Consider the following 19,924-nt stretch of genomic DNA (forward strand, 5'->3'; position numbering starts at 1 on the left):
CCAAAATTTGATGAGAAAATTGAAAATTTTACATTTTTCTAACTTTGAAGCTCTCTGCTTGTAAGGAAAATAAACATTCTAAATAAATAATATTTTGATTCACATATACAATATGTCTACTTTATGTTTGCATCATAAAGTTGACGTGTTTTTACTTTTGGAAGACATCAGAGGACTTCAAAGTTCAGAAGCAATTTTCCAATTTTTCACTAAATTTTCAAAATCAGAGTTTTTTAGGGGCCAGTTCAGTTTTGAAGTGGATTTGAAGGGTCTTCATATTAGAAATACCCCATAAATGACCCCATTATAAAAACTGCACCCCTCAAAGTATTCAAAATGATATCGAGTAAGTTTGTTAACCCTTTAGGTGTTTCACAGGAATAGCAGCAAAGTGAAGGAGAAAATTCAAAATCTTATTTTTTTACACTCGCATGTTCTTGTAGACCCAGTTTTTGAAATTTTACAAGGGGTAAAAGGAGAAAAAGCCCCCCAAAATTTGTAACTCAATTTCTCTTTAGTAAGGAAATACCTCATAAGTGTATGTCAAGTGTTCGGCGGGCGCAGTAGAGGGCTCAGAAGGGAAGGAGCGACAATGGGATTTTGGAGAGTGAGTTTTGCTGAAATGGTTTTTGGGGGCATGTCGCATTTAGGAAGCCCCTATGATGCCAGAACAGCAAAAAAAAACACATGGCATACTATTTTGGAAACTGCACCCCTAAAGGAACACAACAAGCGGTCCAGTGAGCCTTAACACCCCACAGGTGTTTGACGACTTTTCGTTAAATTCAGATGTGTAAATGAAAAAAACATTTTTTCACTGAAGTGCAGGTTTTTACCCCAAATTTACCATTTCTACAAAGGGTAATGGGAGAAAAATCCCCCCAAAATTTGTAACGCAATTTCTCCCGAGTACGGAGATACCCCATGTGTGGCCCAAAACTGTTGCCTTGAAATACGACAGGGCTCTGAAGTGAGAGAGCGCCATGCGCATTTGAGACCTGAATAAGGAATTTGCAGTAGGGGTGGACCCGGTTACAAGGATGGGGCTTGTCTCCACCAAAACCCTACAGCAGTGTCTCCCACAGGGTGCTTCCAGCTGTTGCAAGACTCCCAGCCTGCCAGGACAGTCTATGGCTGTCCGGCAACACTGGGAGTTGTGGTTTTGCCACAGCTGGAGGCGCCGTTTAGGAAACACTGCCGTATGAGACGTTTTTCATTTTTATTGGGGGGGAGGGGGGCGGGCGACGTGTAAGGGGGTGTATGTGTAGTGTTTTACTTTTTATTATTTGTTAGTGTAGTGTTTTTAGGGTACATTCACACATGCGGTGGTTCACAGTAAGTTTCCTTGTAGGAAACCCACTGTAAACCCGCCCGTGTGAATGTACCCTGTACATTCACATGGGGGGGTGGGGTGTGCCCCAAGGGGGGGGGGTCACCCCAAACCTTCAGCTGTGGCAAAATGACAACTCCCAGAATGCACTGACAGACCGTACATGCTGGGAGTTGTAGTTTTACAACAGCTGTAGGCACACTGGTGGGGACCCACAGAGTTAGAACACAGACTCTAGCTCAGTGATTCCAACCCATGTGCCTCCAGCTGTTGCAAGACTACAACTCCCAGCATGTACGGTCTGTCAGTGCACTCTGGGAGTTGTAGTTTTGCAACAGCTGAAGGCACACGGGTTGGAATCACTGAGTTAGGAAACAGACTCTAGCTCAGTGTTTCCCAACCAGTGTATCTACAGCTGTTGCAAAACTACAATTTCCAGCACGGCCAGACAGTCAGGGATGCTGGGCGTGTAGTTCTGCAATATCTGGCCCTTCAGATGTTGCCGAACTACAACTCCCAGCATGCCTGGACAGTCTGGGCATGCTAGGAGTTGTAGTTATGCAACAACTGGGGAAGAACAGTGGTCACCAAACTGTAGCCCTCCAGATGTTGCAAAACTACAACTCCAAGCATGCCCAGACTGTCCAGGCATGCTGGGAGTTGTAGTTGTGCAACATCTGAAGGGCCAGATATTGCAGAACTACACGCCCAGCATGCACTGACTGTCTGGGCATGCTGGGAGTTGTAGTTTTGCAACATCTGGAGGGCTACAGTTTGGAGACCACCATATAGTGGTCTCCAAACTGTGCCACTTCAGATGTTGCAAAAATACAAATCCCAGCATGCCCAGACAGTCAGTGCATGCTGGGAGTTGTAGTTTTGCAACATCTGGAGGACCACAGTTTAGAGACCACTACACAGTGGTCTCCAAACTGTGACCCTCCAGATGTTGCAAAACTACAACTCCCAGCATGCCCAGACAGCCTTTGGCTGTCTGGGCATGCTGGGAGTTGTAGTTTTGCTGCTTTTAGAAGGCCACAGTGAAGATCACTTATCGCGATCTTCACTGCAGCCTTCTCCACCGCACTTTCCGGCCGTCGCTCTTCCGCCTGCCGCCGCTGCTCCGGGATGACGCCGCCTCCGCCGCCGCAGGTCCGAGTAAGCCGGGCCATGTCCCCCCACTCGCCGCCCGTGTTCCCCCCGCTCTGTACCGACTTCGATCGGTGCGCAGAGTGGGGGGAAATTAACTCTAACCTCCCGCCCCCCTCCTGCCATTGGCGGTCAGCCTGACCGACCAATGGCAGGGGATTGGAGGGGGTGGCAACATTGCCACCTCGCTCCTATGCTGTAGGCTGGTCGGAGCTGTCTCTGACAGCTCCGATCGGTCTTATTTTCTGAATTGACCTGCGATTTGCTGCGATCGCCGATATGGGGGGGTCTCAGGAACCCCCTAGGCATTGCCACGGGATGCCTGCTGATAGATATCAGCAGGCATCCCGGTCCGAGCGGCAGTGATCGGAAATGCTGAGGGCGTATGGATACGCCCTCTGTCCATAAATAACGGGACGCGAGGGCGTATGCATACGCCCTTCGTCCCCAAGGAGTTAAGGACCAGGCCAATATTATTTTAGCATTATTGTTTTTTCCTCAGACCAATATGAGGGCTTGTTTTTTGCGCAACCACTACTAGAACCAATTGTAATTGTAATGATGTCACTCATTTCGCCATAAAATGTACACCAAACCCCAAAATATTATTATTTGTGTGAGGAAATTTAAACGAAAACTGCAGTTATGCAAATTTTGGAAGGTTTTGTTTTCACGCTGTACACTTTAAGAAAAAAATTGCATGTTTTATTTATTCTGTGGGTCAATACGATTAAAATGATACCCATCTTAACATACTTTTCTATTATTGTACTGCTTTTGAAAAATCTCAAACTGCAAAATTAGTATATTTAAAATTGCCCTATTTTGACCACCTATAACTTCTCCATGTTTCCGTATACAGGGCTGTATGAGGGACCATTTTTTGCACCATGACCTGTCGTTTTTTTAGCACCACTTTTGCGTATATGTGACTTTTTAGTCACATTAATTTTTATGGGAATGTGATGTGACCAAAACGCAGCAATTTTGGAATTTTTTTTTTACGTTTACGTAACGTTTACACTGTTCACCGTAAAGGATCATTAACATTATACTTTGTTTGGACTTTTATGCACACGGTGATATTAAAAATGTTTAAAACATTTTTTTTCACTTTTTGGGGGTAAAATGGAAAAAAGGAGCTATTTACATTTTTATTGGGAGAGGGAGATTTTACACCTTTTGTTAAAGGGGTTATCCAGGAAAAAACTTTTTTTTATATATCGACTGGCTCCAAAAAGTTAAACAGATTTGTAAATTACTTCTATTAAAAAAATCTTAATAATTTCAGTACTTATGAGCTGCTGAAGTTGAGTTGTTCTTTTCTGTCTAAGTGCTCTCTGATGAAATCTGTCTCGGGAACTGTCCAGAGTAGAAGCAAATCCCCATAGCAAACTTCTTCTACTGCAGTTCCTGAGACAAGCAGAGATGTCAGCAGAGAGCACAGTTGCCAGACAGAAAAGAACAACTCAACTTCAGCAGCTGATAAATATTGAAAGGATTAAGATTTTTTAATAAAAGTTTTTTTTACACTTTTTTATGTCCCCATAGGGGACTATTCATAGCAATTATTTGATTGCTAATACTGTTCAGTGCTATGCATAGGCATCTTCTTCTCTGGTATGCTTGATGTCAGACCAGAGAAGACCCCAAGAGAGTGGCAGAGGCAGGTGAGGGGACCTCCGTCCGCAATTTTGGATGATCACTGGATAACCGCATTGCCACAGATGCCGTGATCTATATTGATCATGGTATCTGAGGAGTTATTGACCGACATCAGTGCGATGGTTGATTTCCACCATTACTAGCGGGTCAATGGCTGCTGATAGCAGCCGGGACCTGCCGTGCATGATACGAGCATCAGTCCGGTGCTCACATCATGTACAGGATGTAAATATACATCCTGGAGCGTTAAGTCCAATGGCTTCAAGACACACATTTGTATCCATTGTCCTTAAGGGGTTAACAGGCAGTCGCAGACAGTCCTTCTCTCCCTAAGTCTCCCACAGGCTCCAATAGCAGCAATCTTTTATCTGAGCTGCTGCTTGCTGAGTCAGCCTGTCTGTACGGTGTAACTACTTAGGGGGACATGTATCATTGCCTTTAGACTACTTTTTATGTCTACAGATTTTGCGTAATTGTACTTTTTTTGCATTTGAGCTGTGTTTTATTTGGTGAATGATTTTCTAAAGTTGTCGCTTGCTTGGTGTACCGTAGACAACTTAATCCAGTGGACTGGAATGTATCATTTGCGCAAAAAAAACTTAGATGCAACAGTTTTGCAACAGCTGGAGGCGCACGGGTTGGGAAACACCGAGTTAAGTAACAAACTCTCAGTGTTTTGCAACCAGTGTGCCTACAGCTGTTGCTTAACTACAACCCCCCATGATGAGAGTTTTAGTTTAGCAATAATTGGAGGCTCACTGTTTAGGAACATGCTGCATTATATGCGCTTTTCCCAGGGGAGAGCACAAAAAATTTACTAACCCATATTTCTTGCTATACTTTTCTTCTCATTTCAGATACATGAATGCGGAGGACTACGTCAGATTCGGTGGACTGCGATGATGACCAGCATTTTTTTTAATTTCATTAAAATGGTTAACAAGGGCTGTGGGGGAGTGTTTTTTTTTAAATACAATTTTTTTTCAATGTGTCCGTCTTTTTTTATAATTGAATTTTCAGGGTTAGTAGTGGAGGCCGTCTTATAGACGGAATCCATTACTATGACAGGGCTTAGCGTTAGCCCCAAAATCAGCTAGCGCCAACCTCCAATAATTACCCCGGTACCCACCGCCACAGGGGTGCTGGGAAGAGCCGGTACCAACAGGCATGGAGTGTCAAAAATAGCGCTCCTGGCTGGGGTTATTTAGGTTGGGGAGAGCCAGTAACAATGGTCCTCGCCCACCCTGGTAACGTCAGGCTGTTGCTGATTGGTTGGTATCTGACTGACACTGAAAATATGGGAAACCACACACTTTTTTTTATTACAAAAAAAAACAACACATAGGCTTCCCCATATTTTCAGTGTCAATCAGACACCAACCAATCAGCAACCGCCTGATATTACCAGGATAGGCGAGGACCATTGTTACTGGCTCTCCCCAGCCTAAATAACCCCAGCCTGTTACCGCCTAGGCCAAGGAGCGCTATTTTTGATGCTCCGGGCCTGTTGGTAACGGCTCTTCCCGGCACCCCTGTGGCGGTGAGTACCGGGGTAATAATTGGGGGTTAGCGCTAGCTGTTTTCGGGGCTAATGCTAAGCCCAGCTTAGTAATAGATTCCGTCTACAAGACGGCTTCCACTACTTAGCCTGAAATTTCAATTATAAAAAACACAACACATGAAATAAAAAATGGATTTAAAAAAACACTCCCCCACAGCCCTCGTTAACCCTTTTATTGACATTAAAAAAATGCTAGTCATCGTCACACTCCACCGAATCTCAGGTAGTCCTCTGCATTCACCTATCTGAAATGACAAGAAAATAAAAACACGAAAAATGGGTCAGTACATTTTTGTCGCTCTCCCCTGGGTAGAGCGCACATAATGCAGTGTGTTCCTAAAGAGGGAGCCTCCAATTGTTGCTAAACTACAATTCCCATCATGGGGGCTGTAGGTAAACAACAGCTGGAGTCTCCCTGTTTGGGAACACACTGCCAAAAAGGCTCTGTTCCCATTATGCAAAACGCATAATGAGAACAGAGCCATACTTTTCACCCTGGCTTCAGGCCTGGACTGTGAAGCTCCGCCCCCTAATGATGTCATCACTAGGGGGCAGGGGCGGAGAAGTTGCAAGGGGTCTCAAGAGTTAGACCCCTGAGATCCGTCAGTCTGCCCTTGGACTACTACTCCCATCATGGGAAACTTTGTGTCCCATGATGGGAGTAGTTGTAGTACCGCAGTGCTGAGGGATGGCTCTTACACATCCCCCAGCTGCGAAACTGTATTGTGACTGTTAGGACTACTACTCCCATCATGGGCAGACTCTGTCCATGATGGGAGTTGTAGTCCTCGGGCTGAAGGACAGATCGCAGCAGGTCATTCTCCAGAGACCCGCTGTGATCTGCATTTATTAACTTAAAAAGCCAGCGGCAACACTGCACTCCCCTCCCCCCCCCCCCCTCCTCCTGTATACAGATGTCACGATTCATAATCCCCGCCGCCGGGAGCTCTGATTGGTGGAAAGCTGTTCACCACTATACACCAATCAGAGCTCCTGTCTTCTGGCGGGGATTATGAATTGTGACAGGTCTATACAGGGGAGCGAGTGGAGCCGCTTCTACAGTACTGTATATAATTGTTATGTGTACTGTACCCCCCCAGACTAATACTGACCCCTTCTATAGTGAGCGCTGGGACCGCTGTGTGATTGACAGGTCCCCAGCGCAAGTGTCCGGCCCCACTGACCTTTATATGTTATAAATCTTTAGGATACACACTGCCCGTCCTCCTCTTCATTCTTCTCATACCGGAGACGCGCGGCTTCTGTATCATAGTCTATAGACAGAGCGCCCCCTCCCGGCCTCCACACTGCACAGGGCTGGGGCCAGACAACGGCAGGGGGCGCTCTGACTATAGTGAAAGCAGAAGCCGCGCGACTCCAGCATCAGAAGAATGAAGAGGAGGACGGGCAGTGTGTATCATGAAGATTTATAACATATAAAGGTCAGTGGGGCCGGACACTTGCGTTGGGACCTGTCAATCACACAGCGGTCCCAGCGCCCACTATAGAAGGGGTTAGTATTAGTCTGGGGGGGGGGGGGTACAGTACACATAACAATTATATACTGTAGAAGCGGCTCCACTCGCTCCCCTGTATAGACCTGTCACAATTCATAATCCCCGCCAGAAGACAGGAGGCGGGGATTATGAATCGTGACATCTGTATACAGGAGCCGGCGGCAGCGCAGTGGAGCCGCATGTACCGCCGGCTTTTTAAGTTAACAAATGCAGATCGCAGCGGGTCTCTGGAGAATGACCTGCTGCGATCTTTCCTTCAGCCCCAGGACTACAACTCCCCTCATGGACAGAGTCTGTCCATGATGGGAGTAGTAGTCCTAACAGTCACAATAGAGTCCCGCAGACGGGGGATGTGCGTCTCTCAGCGCTCCGGTACTACAACTACTCCCATTATGGGACAGATTCTGTCCCATGATGGGAGTAGTTGTAGTACTGCAGTGCTGAGAGACGGCTCCTGCATCCCCCACCTGCATCTTCCACCGTCTGCCATTTTGTACGAGTCCTTGCTAGCACTCTTAGGTTTAGACTACTTTTCTTGCAAAAAAGCGCAATTGCGCAAAAAAAACCATCTACTTTTTTTTTTTGCGCAATTGATAAATACCAGTCCACTGGATTAGGTGGTGTACGGTAGACCAAACTGGTGACAACTTTAGAAAACTGTCCACCAAAAAAAACGCAGCTCTATGCAAAAAAAGCGTAATTGCGCTAAATTTGTAGACGTGAAAAATGGTCTAAATGCAATGATACATGTCCCCCCATGTGTCCACTTTTCCTGTGAGGTGTAGATCAAGTGTACAAATAGAACTGTGTGTAAACGTAGAACTTTGCACGAAATTTATCATGTGCCTTGCACAAGTATGGTAGATTTGGTGCAATTGCACCACATTTAGACCAACCAAAGTGATCTAAAAAAGATGTCTACCTACACCAACATTGATACATGTCCCCCTTGGTGATGATTGTAAGGCTATGTTCATACAGCCGAATGTCCACAAAGAAAATAAATGTGCGGATGTTCTGCAGGTAGTGAAGCAGTGGCAGAACATGCCATCAATAGGACTGCTCGGAAATTCACCATCTCATAGACGGCTATGTATTTCTGAGCAGAATGCACAGGAGAAACAGACATGTCTATTCTTTAGCCAGAAGGCGGGGATGCAAAGGGTGAGTGCCAAAGGTGAAGAGTGTGTGGTGCAGTGTTCACTCTTTTTTTTTTTAAAGCCGAGGTACATGCTCTCAAATCACCCAAGTGCAAGTAAAAAGTGCAAGTGTTCACACAAAAAAACGTGCATGAGGATGCTGTTACGCCCGTCTGCAGCGCCCCGGTCAGACCCGATGACCGGGAGCGCTTCACTGACATTCGCGATGGGGATGCGTTTCGCATAGCGGGACGCGCCCACTCGCGAATCGCATCCCAAGCCACTTACCCGTCCCGTTCCCCGGATGACATGTTCTGGCGCGCGCCAGCGCTCTAAGATTTAAAGGGCCAGTGCACCAGTGATTGGTGCCTGGCCCAATCAGTCTAATTAGCTTCCACCTGCTCCCTGTCCATATTACCTCACTTCCCCTGCACTTCCTTGCTGGATCTTGTTGCCTTGTGCCAGAGAAAGCGTTTAGTGTTGTCCAAAGCCTGTGTTCCAGACCTTCTGCTATTCCTATTTGACTACGAACCTTGCCGCCTGCCCCGACCTTCTGCTACGTCTGACCTTGCCTCTGTCTAGTCCTTCTGTCCCACGTCTTCTCAGCAGTCAGCGAGGTTGAGCCGTTGCCAGTGGATACGACCTGGTTGCTACCGCCGCAGCAAGACCATCCCGCTTTGCGGCGGGCTCTGGTGAAAACCAGTAGCAACCCTAGAACCGGTCCACCGACACGGTCCACGCCAATCCCTCGCTGACACAGAGAATCCACATCCAGCTAGCCGAATCATAACAGTAGATCCGGCCATGGATCCCGCTGAGGTGCCGCTGCCAAGTCTCGCTGACCTATCCACGGTGGTCGCCCAGCAATCGCAGCAAATTGCCCAACAAGGACAGCAGCTGTCGCAGTTGACCGCCACATTACAGCAACTTCTGCCACTGCTACAGCAGCAACCATCTCCTCCGCCAGCTTCTGCACCTCCTCCGCAGCGAGTGGCCGCTCCTAGCCTCCGCTTGTCCCTGCCGGACAAATTTGATGGGGACTCTAGACTCTGCCGTGGCTTCTTGTCTCAATGTTCCCTACATATGGAGATGTTGTCGGACCAATTTCCTACAGAACGGTCTAAGGTGGCGTTCGTAGTGAGTCTTCTGTCTGGAAAGGCCTTGTTTTGGGCCACACCGCTCTGGGACCGCAATGATCCTGCCACAGCCACAGTCTAGTCCTTCTTTGCTGAAGTCCATAGTGTCTTCGAAGAACCAGCCCAAGCTTCTTCTGCCGAGACTGCCCTGCTGAACCTGGTCCAGGGTAATTCTTCAGTAGGCGAGTACGCCATCCAATTTCGTACTCTCGCCCCCGAATTATCTTGGAATAACGAGGCTCTCTGCGCGACCTTTAAAAAAGGCCTATCCAGTAACATCAAGGATGTGCTGGCCGCACAAGAGATTCCTGCAAACCTTCAAGAACTTATCCATTTGGCCACCCGCATTGACATGCGTTTTTCTGAAAGACACCAGGAGCTCCGCCAGGAAAAAGACCTTGATCTCTGGGCACTTCTCTCACAGTATCCTTTGCAATCTACCCCTGTGCCTCCTGCCGAGGAAGCTATGCAAGTGGATCGGTCTCGCCTGACCCATGAAGCGAGGACTCGCCGTAGGGATAAAAATTTATGTCTGTACTGCGCCAGTACCGAACATTTCTTGGTGGATTGCCCTATTCGTCCTCCACATCTGGGAAACGCACGCACGCACCCAGCTCATGTGGGTGTGGCGTCTCTTGGTACAAAGTCTGCTTCTCCACGTCTCACTGTGCCCGTGCGGATTTCTCCTTCTGCCAACTCCTCCTTCTCAGCCGTGGCCTGCTTGGACTCTGGTGCTTCTGGAAATTTTATTCTGGACTCTTTGGTGAATAAGTTCTGCATCCCGGTGACCCGTCTCGTCAAGCCGCTCTACATTTCTTCGGTCAACGGAGTGAAGTTGGACTGCACTGTGCGTTACCGCACAGAACCCTTGCTTATGAGCATTGGACTGCATCACGAGAAAATTGAATTTTTCTTCCTTCCCAACTGCACCTCTGAAGTCCTCCTCGGTCTGCCATGGCTCCAGCATCATTCTCCCACCCTTGACTGGACCACCGGGGAGATCAAGAATTGGGGCCCTGCTTGCCGCAAGAAATGCCTCACGTCTGCTCCCAGTCCTCAGTGTCTCCTCCTGTGCCTGGTCTCCCCAAGGCCTATCAGGACTGTGCAGTTCCTCCTCATAGCCCCCGTCCTGGTGACACTCTGCCCCATGACAAGCTTCACCCTCTGCCCCCCTCCCCATTCCCACTTCTTCCGGATTACCGGCCGCTGATGTAGCTAACCAGGACTGTTTTTTGTTCCGGAAGGAAACTCAAGAGACGCCCCCTATGTTCTCTTCTCAGTTAAAGGGACAAGGAGACAAAGAGAGGGGGAGATCTAAGGGGGGGGGTACTGTTACGCCGAGCGCTCCGGGTCCCCGCTCCTCCCCGGAGCGCTCGCGGCGTTCTCCCTTCTGCAGCGCCCCGGTCAGACGCGATGACCGGGAGCGCTGCACTAACATTCGCGATGGGGATGCGATTCGCATAGCGGGACGCGCCCGCTCACGAATCGCATCCCAAGCCACTTACCTGTCCCGGTCCCCTGCTGTCATGTTCTGGTGTGCGCCAGCGCTCTAAGATTTAAAGGGCCAGTGCACCAGTGATTAGTGCCTGGCCCAATTAGTCTAATTAGCTTCCACCTGCTCCCTGTGTATATTACCTCACTTCCCCTGCACTTCCTTGCCGGATCTTGTTGCCTTGTGCCAGAGAAAGCATTTAGTGTTGTCCAAAGCCTGTGTTCCAGACCTTCTGCTATTCCTATTTGACTACGAACCTTGCCGCCTGCCCCGACCTTCTGCTACGTCTGACCTTGCCTCTGTCTAGTCCTTCTGTCCCATGTCTTCTCAGCAGTCAGCGAGGTTGAGCCGTTGCCAGTGGATACGACCTGGTTGCTACCGCCGCAGCAAGACCATCCCGCTTTGCGGCGGGCTCTGGTGAAAACCAGTAGCAACCCTAGAACCGGTCCACCAACACGCTCCACGCCAATCCCTTGCTGACACAGTGGATCCACATCCAGCTAGCCGAATCATAACAGATGCGGTCTATCGCAAGCCCTTCTCCGAAAGGAGAGGCCCCCCAACAAACCAAACCCTTCGCCTCCGGGCTAAAAGGCACCTGCAAGGTTCCAGGTTCAATGTCCCCTTTCGCCGAAGCTACTCGGGGACCGAAAGTGTTCCCGACAGGCAACTAGGCGTTAACCAGGTTGTCACCAAGGAACCAGTAAAACCGGTTTGGCATCCTGCCGAAACAGGTTTGCCACTGGGTATAGCAGGGAGGTGAGGAACCTCATGGCCATACACACCTCCACTAAACCGGCAGGAGGGAAACCGGCAGGAGGGTCTATCGCACCCTACCAAATCCTAGTGGACAAACAGAACACAAAAAGTGGACACAGTGACAAAAAGAATAAATAAATAAGTGGATGTGCGCAGTGTATAATACTGCCCGGACATCCAAGCGGATCTATAAAAATTCCCCGATCCTAGCCGGAAAGCCGGGATACTAAGGGCGAGTGTCCAGAAGAGTGAGAGAAAAAGTGCATGCTACGTGCTTTCCTTCAAGTGAGGTTGCGAATCCCAAGTGAATTCCGGCACCCTGGGGTCACCACTCCTAGGGCACTTGTGCACCTCGGCCTTCACTCTACCTGGACCTTAAGACCAGATCCAGCAGGAACAGGTCTCATCAGAGATGACTGCTGCCCTCCACAGCCATCCCTGGTACACCTGTCTACTGTGTGGTTCCCCATCCTGCCTTGGTAGTCTTCAACACCGCCAACTAACTGGAAATTTACTACACTTGATCTTAGCCAAAAACTCAATGAGCTTTAACTACCAGTGAGTTCCGTCACCTTAGGATCACCTCTCCCCGAGGCACAAAAGTACCTCGGCTCTAAACCCTCAATCAGCCTAGTCCCAGCCAGAGTGATTGTTGTGCAAAACTGAGCTACTTTTGCTAAAGTGTCATGTTATAAATCAGTGCATAAACTGTGCAGCTAGAAAACCACACCTAGTTTTTCAGTAGCCGCGGAACCTGCTTTCTAATACCTAAGCACAAGAAAAAGTGCAAATGTGTCACAATCAAAAAAACGTGCACAAGGATGCGGTCCATCACAAAGCCCTTCTCTGAAATGAGAGAGCCCCCCCGATGAAACCACCCTTCCCCTCTGGGCCAGAAGGCACCTGCAAGGGTCCAGGCTCAATGTCCCTTTTCATCAAAGGTACTAGGGGACAACAAGTGCTCCCGGCATCAGCCGAAGAATCCACCCGCAAAGCTATATACTATGGCATCCTGCCTATGCAGGGATGCCCGAGGTTTGCCAGGAGGTGCGGAATCTGATGGCCACACACACCTCCCCTGGACAGCCAGGAGGGACACCCAGAAGGGCTTACTGCATCCTGACAAATCCTGTGACAAACAAAAACATGTTCAAGTAGCACAGTGAAAAACCAGACATAAATAATTTAATTAATATGCGCTGTGAAGTACGGCCCGGACATCAAGCAGGATCTATAAAAATGTCCCCGATCCGAGCCAGAAGGCCGGGAATCAAAGGGGTGATTGCCAAAGGTGAAGAGTACGTGGTGCAGAGCTTCCACCCAGTAAGTTATTACATCCAGTGAGTTTCAGCACCTCAGGGTCACCACTCCCCGAGGCACAGAAGTACCTCAGCCTTCAACCTCCTCAGCCTCATGGTGAAACCTGGAGGGGACAGATCACATCAGAGCAGCCGTCGAGCTAATTCCTCAGAACCCGGAATGCCCCGAGGCACCTGCCCCCTCCATGCAGCATCCATCCTACATCAATGGCAGAGACTAGACCACTGATAAGAACAGATACTACACTTGATCTTAGCCAAAAGGCAGAGAGCCATATATTCCATCAGAACGCAGCCGCATAAATGTGGCACTTGCTGTACACCGCAACTATGCAAATATATAGCAAAGCCTGCAGCCTGTCCCAACTTATTGTGAAAACATTAATTTAGTCTGGGATTACACTTGGCGTGTTTGTCAGAAAAAAACACCATGCTCGCTGCGGGCACATATTATGTTGGAATCAATAGGGTAATATGAAATGCCAGACACTAATGGGGTTTTCTTCATCCTTTTATGGCCTTTTTAGACTATCAAATCTGTGGGATGCCGAGAGCATGTTTTTTTTTTATTTTTTTTATGAAGTTTTGCTGGTTTTTCTTCTTGAGTCACATGATGAAAGAATCTAGGAAAAGCCAGGGGGGAAATAATAATAATAATAATACACATTGGGGGAGATGTATGAAAACCTGTCCAGAGATAAAGTTGACCAGTTGCCCATAGCAACCAATCAGATCGCTTCTTTCACGTTTCAGAGGACTTTTTAAAAATGAAAGAAGCGATCTGAATGGTTGCTATGGGCAACTGGTCCACTTTATATCTTCACAGGATTTAAATAAATTTTTTGGCAAAAAAAAAACCATCAAACAAGAATTGCATCTGCTCCTAGGCTTAGGCTGGGATTAAACATGATTTATGTGCGGTGTTTTTCAAAGCCCACATTGCTTTATTTTGTGTGGTTCCCCCCTTCGACAGACGTCTGTGCTGCTGTTGCAAAGCTACAATTTCAAGCATGCCCAGGGCATGCTGGGAGTTGTAGTTTTGCAACAGATGGACAGCCACAGGGGATCAGTGGTGATGTATGTCTATCTAGGACCATGGTGTCTGATCTTGAACTGGCTAAATCAGTGGCTGCCGGGATGTCTGACGAGTGACATCCTTCGCTCCAGACCACAACGTCAGGGATGTCACTCGTCAGACGTCCCGGCAGCCAGCGCTGCTCATTGAGCCTGCCAGAGCCGCACTGATCTGTGTAAGAAACCTATGGGCCCAGGCTGTTGGGGCCACCAAATTATATTACAAATACTGAGTGTCTGGTTAGGAGAAACAAGTATATTGCACCCATAGGCGTGCGCACGGGGTGTGCCGGGTGTGCACAGGCACACCCTAATCACCGCGGCCCGCTGCTGCAGGGCTTTTTTTTTTTTCTCACTACTAAACCCCAGCCCCACCGGACATCCCCGACATCACCATTCCCCTCCCCCCCCCCGTCACAGCAAACCTAGCTTGAATGACAACATACACGCCCTCCCCTCAGCCACGTCTTGCTGGAGGAGCTGCAAGACCACAACACCCCCCGCCCCACCCCTCATGTTGCTGGAGAAGCACTGTGAGATCCAGTACCCCCCCAACCCCTAATCACAACCACATTGCGGCTGCTGTTTTGCTTACTTCATCCTGACGAGGAGCGCTGCTTCCTCCCCCGAAGTACCTCTCTCTGCCTCAGCTGACAGTGTCTTCAAATCAGGGTGAAAAGGTCACAAATATCGGCCATTCCTGTCCTCAGAGCCTCAGCCGGACAGGGAAGAGACACTGACCTGGTGAGGCTCCTCTCATGTGTGATCTGTCTGCTAAAATGTGTATCTAATCCCCCAGTGTGTGATCTATCTGCTAAAATGTGTATCTAATCCCCCAGTGTGTGATCTATCTGCTAAAATGTGTATCTAATCCCCCAGTGTGTGATCTGTCTAATGAGCTGTGTATCTAAACTCCCCATGTGTGATACTGTTTGCTGAGCAGTGTATCGAATCCCCCATGTGTGATCTGTCTAATGAGCTGTGTATCTAATCCCCCCATGTGTGATCTGTCTGCTAAAATGTGTATCTAATCCCCCCATGTGTGATCTGTCTGCTAAAATGTGTATCTAATCCCCAAGTGTGTGATCTGTCTGCTAAAATGTGTATCTAATCCCCCAGTGTGTGATCTGTCTGCTAAAATGTGTATCTAATCCCCCAGTGTGTGATCTGTCTGCTAAAATGTGTATCTAATCCCCCCAGTGTGTGATCTGTCTGCTAAAATGTGTATCTAATCCCCCCAGTGTGTGATCTGTCTAATGAGCTGTGTATCTAAACTCCCCATGTGTGATACTGTTTGCTGAGCAGTGTATCGAATCCCCCATGTGTGATCTGTCTAATGAGCTGTGTATCTAATCCCCCCATGTGTGATCTGTCTGCTAAAATGTGTATCTAATCCCCCATGTGTGATCTGTCTGATAAAATATGTATCTAATCCCCCAGTGTGTGATCTGTCTAATGAGCTGTGTATCTAATCCCCCCATGTGTGATCTGTCTGCTAGCCTGTGTATCTAATCCCCCAGTGTGTGATCTGTCTGCTAGCCTGTGTATCTAATCCCCCAGTGTGTGATCTGTCTGCTAGCCTGTGTATCTAAACCCCCCATGTGTGATACTGTTTGCTGAGCTGTGTATCTAATCCCCCATGTGTGATCTGTCTGCTAAACTGTGTATCTAATCCCCCATAAGTGATACTGTTTGAGCTGTGTATCTAATCCCCCTTATGGGATCTGTCTGATGAGCTGTGTATCTAATCCTCCCATGTGTGATACTGTTTGTTGAGCCCCTATATCTAATTCCCCCATGTGTGATCTGTCTGATGAGCTGTGTATCTAATCCTCCCATGTGTGATACTGTTTGCTGAGACCCTGTATCTAATCCCCCCATGGGTGATACTGTTTGCTGAGCCCCTGTATCTAATCCCCATGTGTGATTTGAGCTGTGTATTTAATCCCTTTATGTTTGATATTGTCTGCTGAGCTGTGTATCTAATCCCCCTATGTCTGATACTGGTTGCTGAGCCCCTGTATCTAATCCTATAATGTGTGATACTGTCTCTATCTAATACTGTTACACTGTCTGCTAAACAGTGTGTCACCCCAGTAGTAAGGAGATTACATGAGAAGGAGGTTTGTTACAGTGTGTCACCCCAGTAGTAAGGAGATTACATGAGGAGGAGGTTTGTTACAGTGTGTCACCCCAGTAGTAAAGAGATTACATGAGATGAAGGTTTGTTACAGTGTGTCACCCCAGTAGTGAGGTGATTACATGAGGAGGAGGTTTGGTAAGGTTGGGCGTGTCAAAGGGCAGAGCCAATATGTGGGGTCAAGGGGGTGGCAAAATTAGCTTTCGCCTAGGGTGCCAAAAGTCCTTGCACCAGCCCTGATCATGTATGATTGTGACTCACAGCTAAGGACTACATCCCCATCATGTGTGATTGTCTATTATATGTAGGCTACATATAATAGACAGTCACAATCATACATGGCAAAACCTAATTTTGACAACCCTTTGGCTCCGCCCATTGAACCCCTTGGCAAATATAAGATCAGGGGTAGAATTAGTCCCGTAAGCCTCATGGTAAATTCTAGGCTTGTCCTCCTCCCTACAATTATAACTATACTGCACCAAATGTGGGGGAACTATATTGCACCTAATGTGAGGGAACTATACTCCACCTAATGTGGGGAACTATACTGCACCTAATGTGGAGGAACTGTACTACTAACCTAATGTGGGGGAACTATACTACTGACCTAATGTGGGGGAACTATACTGCACCTAATGTGGGGGAACTATACTGCACCTAATGTGGGGGACTATACTGCACCTAATGTGGAGGAACTGTACTACTAACCTAATGTGGGGGAACTATACTGCCAACCTAATGTGGGGGAACTATACTACTAACCTAATGTGGAGGAACTATACTGCACCTAGTGTGGGGGAACTATGCTGCACCTAATGTGGGGGACTATACTGCACCTAATGTGGAGGAACTGTACTACTAACCTAATGTGGGGGAACTATACTGCCAACCTAATGTGGGGGAACTGTACTACTAACCTAATGTGGGGGAACTATACTGCCAACCTAATGTGGGGGAACTGTACTACTATCCTAATGTGGGGGAACTGTACTACTAACCTAATGTGGGGGAACTATACTGCACCTAATGTGGGGGAACTATACTGCACCTAATGTGGGGGAACTATACTGCACCTAATGTGAGGGAACTATACTCCACCTAATGTGGGGAACTATACTGCACCTAATGTGGAGGAACTGTACTACTAACCTAATGTGGGGGAACTATACTACTGACCTAATGTGGGGGAACTATACTGCACCTAATGTGGGGGAACTATACTGCACCTAATGTGGGGGACTATACTGCACCTAATGTGGAGGAACTGTACTACTAACCTAATGTGGGGGAACTATACTGCCAACCTAATGTGGGGGAACTATACTACTAACCTAATGTGGAGGAACTATACTGCACCTAGTGTGGGGGAACTATACTGCACCTAATGTGGGGGACTATACTGCACCTAATGTGGAGGAACTGTACTACTAACCTAATGTGGGGGAACTATACTGCCAACCTAATGTGGGGGAACTGTACTACTAACCTAATGTGGGGGAACTATACTGCACCTAATGTGGGGGAACTATACTGCACCTAATGTGGGGGAACTATACTGCACCTAATGTGGGGGAACTGTACTGCACCTAATGTGGGGGAAATATATTTCCATCCTAATGTGGGAGATTTATACTGCCAACCTATTGTGAATACAAAAATATAAAATTGTACTATTCTGATCCCTATAGCACTTTTATTTTTCTGTATATGGGGGTGTATGAGGGTCATTTTTAGCGCTGTGATTTGTAGTTTTTATCGGTACCATTTTTTTTTTTTGCTTTTTAGATATTTGTTATGGTATTTGAAGTGACTTTTGGGACCCCACTTCTGATTTTGCCGAGGGCCATGCTAAGTCTAAAACCGGCCCTTGATCCAATCCTCCTATACTCCTATGCAAGCAGGAGTGTGTGTGTGTGTATGTGTATATATATATATATATATATATATATATACACATACATACATAAACACACACGCGTGCGCGGAGTGAGTTTGTGCTTTAGGGTGCACACCCTAATGCAATAGGCTGCGCACGCCTATGATTGCACCCACAGGGAGTAGCGCCATTTTAATAAAAAATTGCCCCAAAATCCCTTAGATAACAGTCATACAGAATATATTAGAAAGCTTTTTTGTTTTTCAGCCAATCAGAGAGCAGCACTACTGAAATAGAACTCTCAGGAGGTAACAGCGTGTCACACATGTGATGTCATAACCATTGTCCACCAGAGAGCAGCACTGAGCAGATATAACACTGCTCCTGCTCATTCTTCATCAGTGAGGGGCTGATGCTGGACACTGTAGGGGCCGAGAATGCAAAGTCACATACACTACTGTGACTGGTAAGTGTCACATTGTTGTGACCAAAAGGTCTTTAGTGCAGTTCAATGTGCTTTTCTATAATAAACATGTAGATAATCTATCTTTTGTTTTCCTATCTTAGATGCACTATTTCCAGGATGTGGAGTAGCATTTCCGGACCTACAGCAAGACGTTGGATGAAGACGTAGATTTCCAGACCTATTCCAGAAGAATTTGGATGAAGGCACAGCCCCTCGAATCACGCACATACACAGACACATTTGCCCAAATTCTAGAGGTAACCTCCTTTAGTATGCCCAGAGGAAGGGCAATACAGTAGCCATGGATTCCCTACAGGTTTCCTCCCCTCTGGAGGTTTTTCCTGTCCTGAGTATTAGTTACTGTACGCTCTTTGTGAGTGATGGAGGTTACAAAAAATCCCCGACACAAACATTTTTATATATAATAAATAAAGTTCCCCTTTTTAAACCATTTAACTTGTTTGACTCATTTATTTTATTTGTGTGTGAAAAATAGTGTTAGCAAAACGTGGATGACATGAGGTTTTATTTTAAGTGTCCAAAGCTGCTCTCCTGCACGATCTGCATAATGCGGTGCGGAGAGAGACAACTGATGCTGGGTGGTACAGTTGCCAAGGCAACCATAGGACACCCAGCAATTCCCATTATAAACCTGCCAGACACTGTATCCTCTAAATATAATACTACTATACACTATACTCTTTGATTATAAACCTTCCATACACCATACCCACTGAATATAATACTACCATACACTGTACATTCTGAATATAATACCAACACATACTGTACCCTCTGAATATAAATCTGCCACATACTGTACCCCTGAATATAATACCGCCACACACTGTACCCACTGAATATAATACTACCACATACTGTACCCTCTGAATATAATACTACCACCCACTGTGCCCTCTGAATATAATACTACCACACACTGTGCCCTCTGAACATAAATCTGCCACATACTGTACCCCTGAATATAAATCTGCCACATACTGTACCCCTGAATATAATACCGCACCACACTGTACCCACTGAATATAATACTACCACATACTGTACCTCTGAATATAATACTACCACCCACTGCGCCCTCTGAATATAATACTACCACAAACTGCACCCTCTGAATATAAATCTGCCACATACTGTACCCTCTGAATATAAATCTGCCACATACTGTACCCCTGAATATAAATCTGCCACATACTGTACCCCTGAATATAATACCGCCACACACTGTACCCACTGAATATAATACTACCACATACTGTACCTCTGAATATAATACT

General features: G+C 47.1%; 1 long non-coding RNA gene and 1 pseudogene across 4 annotated transcripts; one reads left to right on the plus strand and one right to left on the minus strand.

Annotated features, from left to right (window-relative positions):
- Positions 1-13,256: 13,256 nt before the first annotated feature.
- LOC130344907 (U2 spliceosomal RNA) lies at positions 13,257-13,338 on the minus strand (annotated as a pseudogene).
- Positions 13,339-14,831: 1,493 nt separating this feature from the next.
- Positions 14,832-19,077, plus strand: LOC130277840 (uncharacterized). 4 transcript variants are annotated; one of them, XR_008845615.1, is made up of 4 exons: positions 14,839-14,885; positions 18,428-18,468; positions 18,563-18,626; positions 18,699-19,077. It is a non-coding gene; the product is annotated as an uncharacterized LOC130277840 (long non-coding RNA). The 4 variants fall into 4 exon arrangements; XR_008845612.1 differs by having other exon boundaries at positions 14,832-14,885; positions 18,428-18,626; XR_008845614.1 differs by having other exon boundaries at positions 14,832-14,885; positions 18,428-18,626; positions 18,728-19,077.
- Positions 19,078-19,924: the final 847 nt, after the last annotated feature.

This window comes from Hyla sarda, chromosome 1 (assembly GCF_029499605.1).
Source record: "Hyla sarda isolate aHylSar1 chromosome 1, aHylSar1.hap1, whole genome shotgun sequence".
Classification (NCBI taxonomy): domain Eukaryota; kingdom Metazoa; phylum Chordata; class Amphibia; order Anura; family Hylidae; genus Hyla; species Hyla sarda.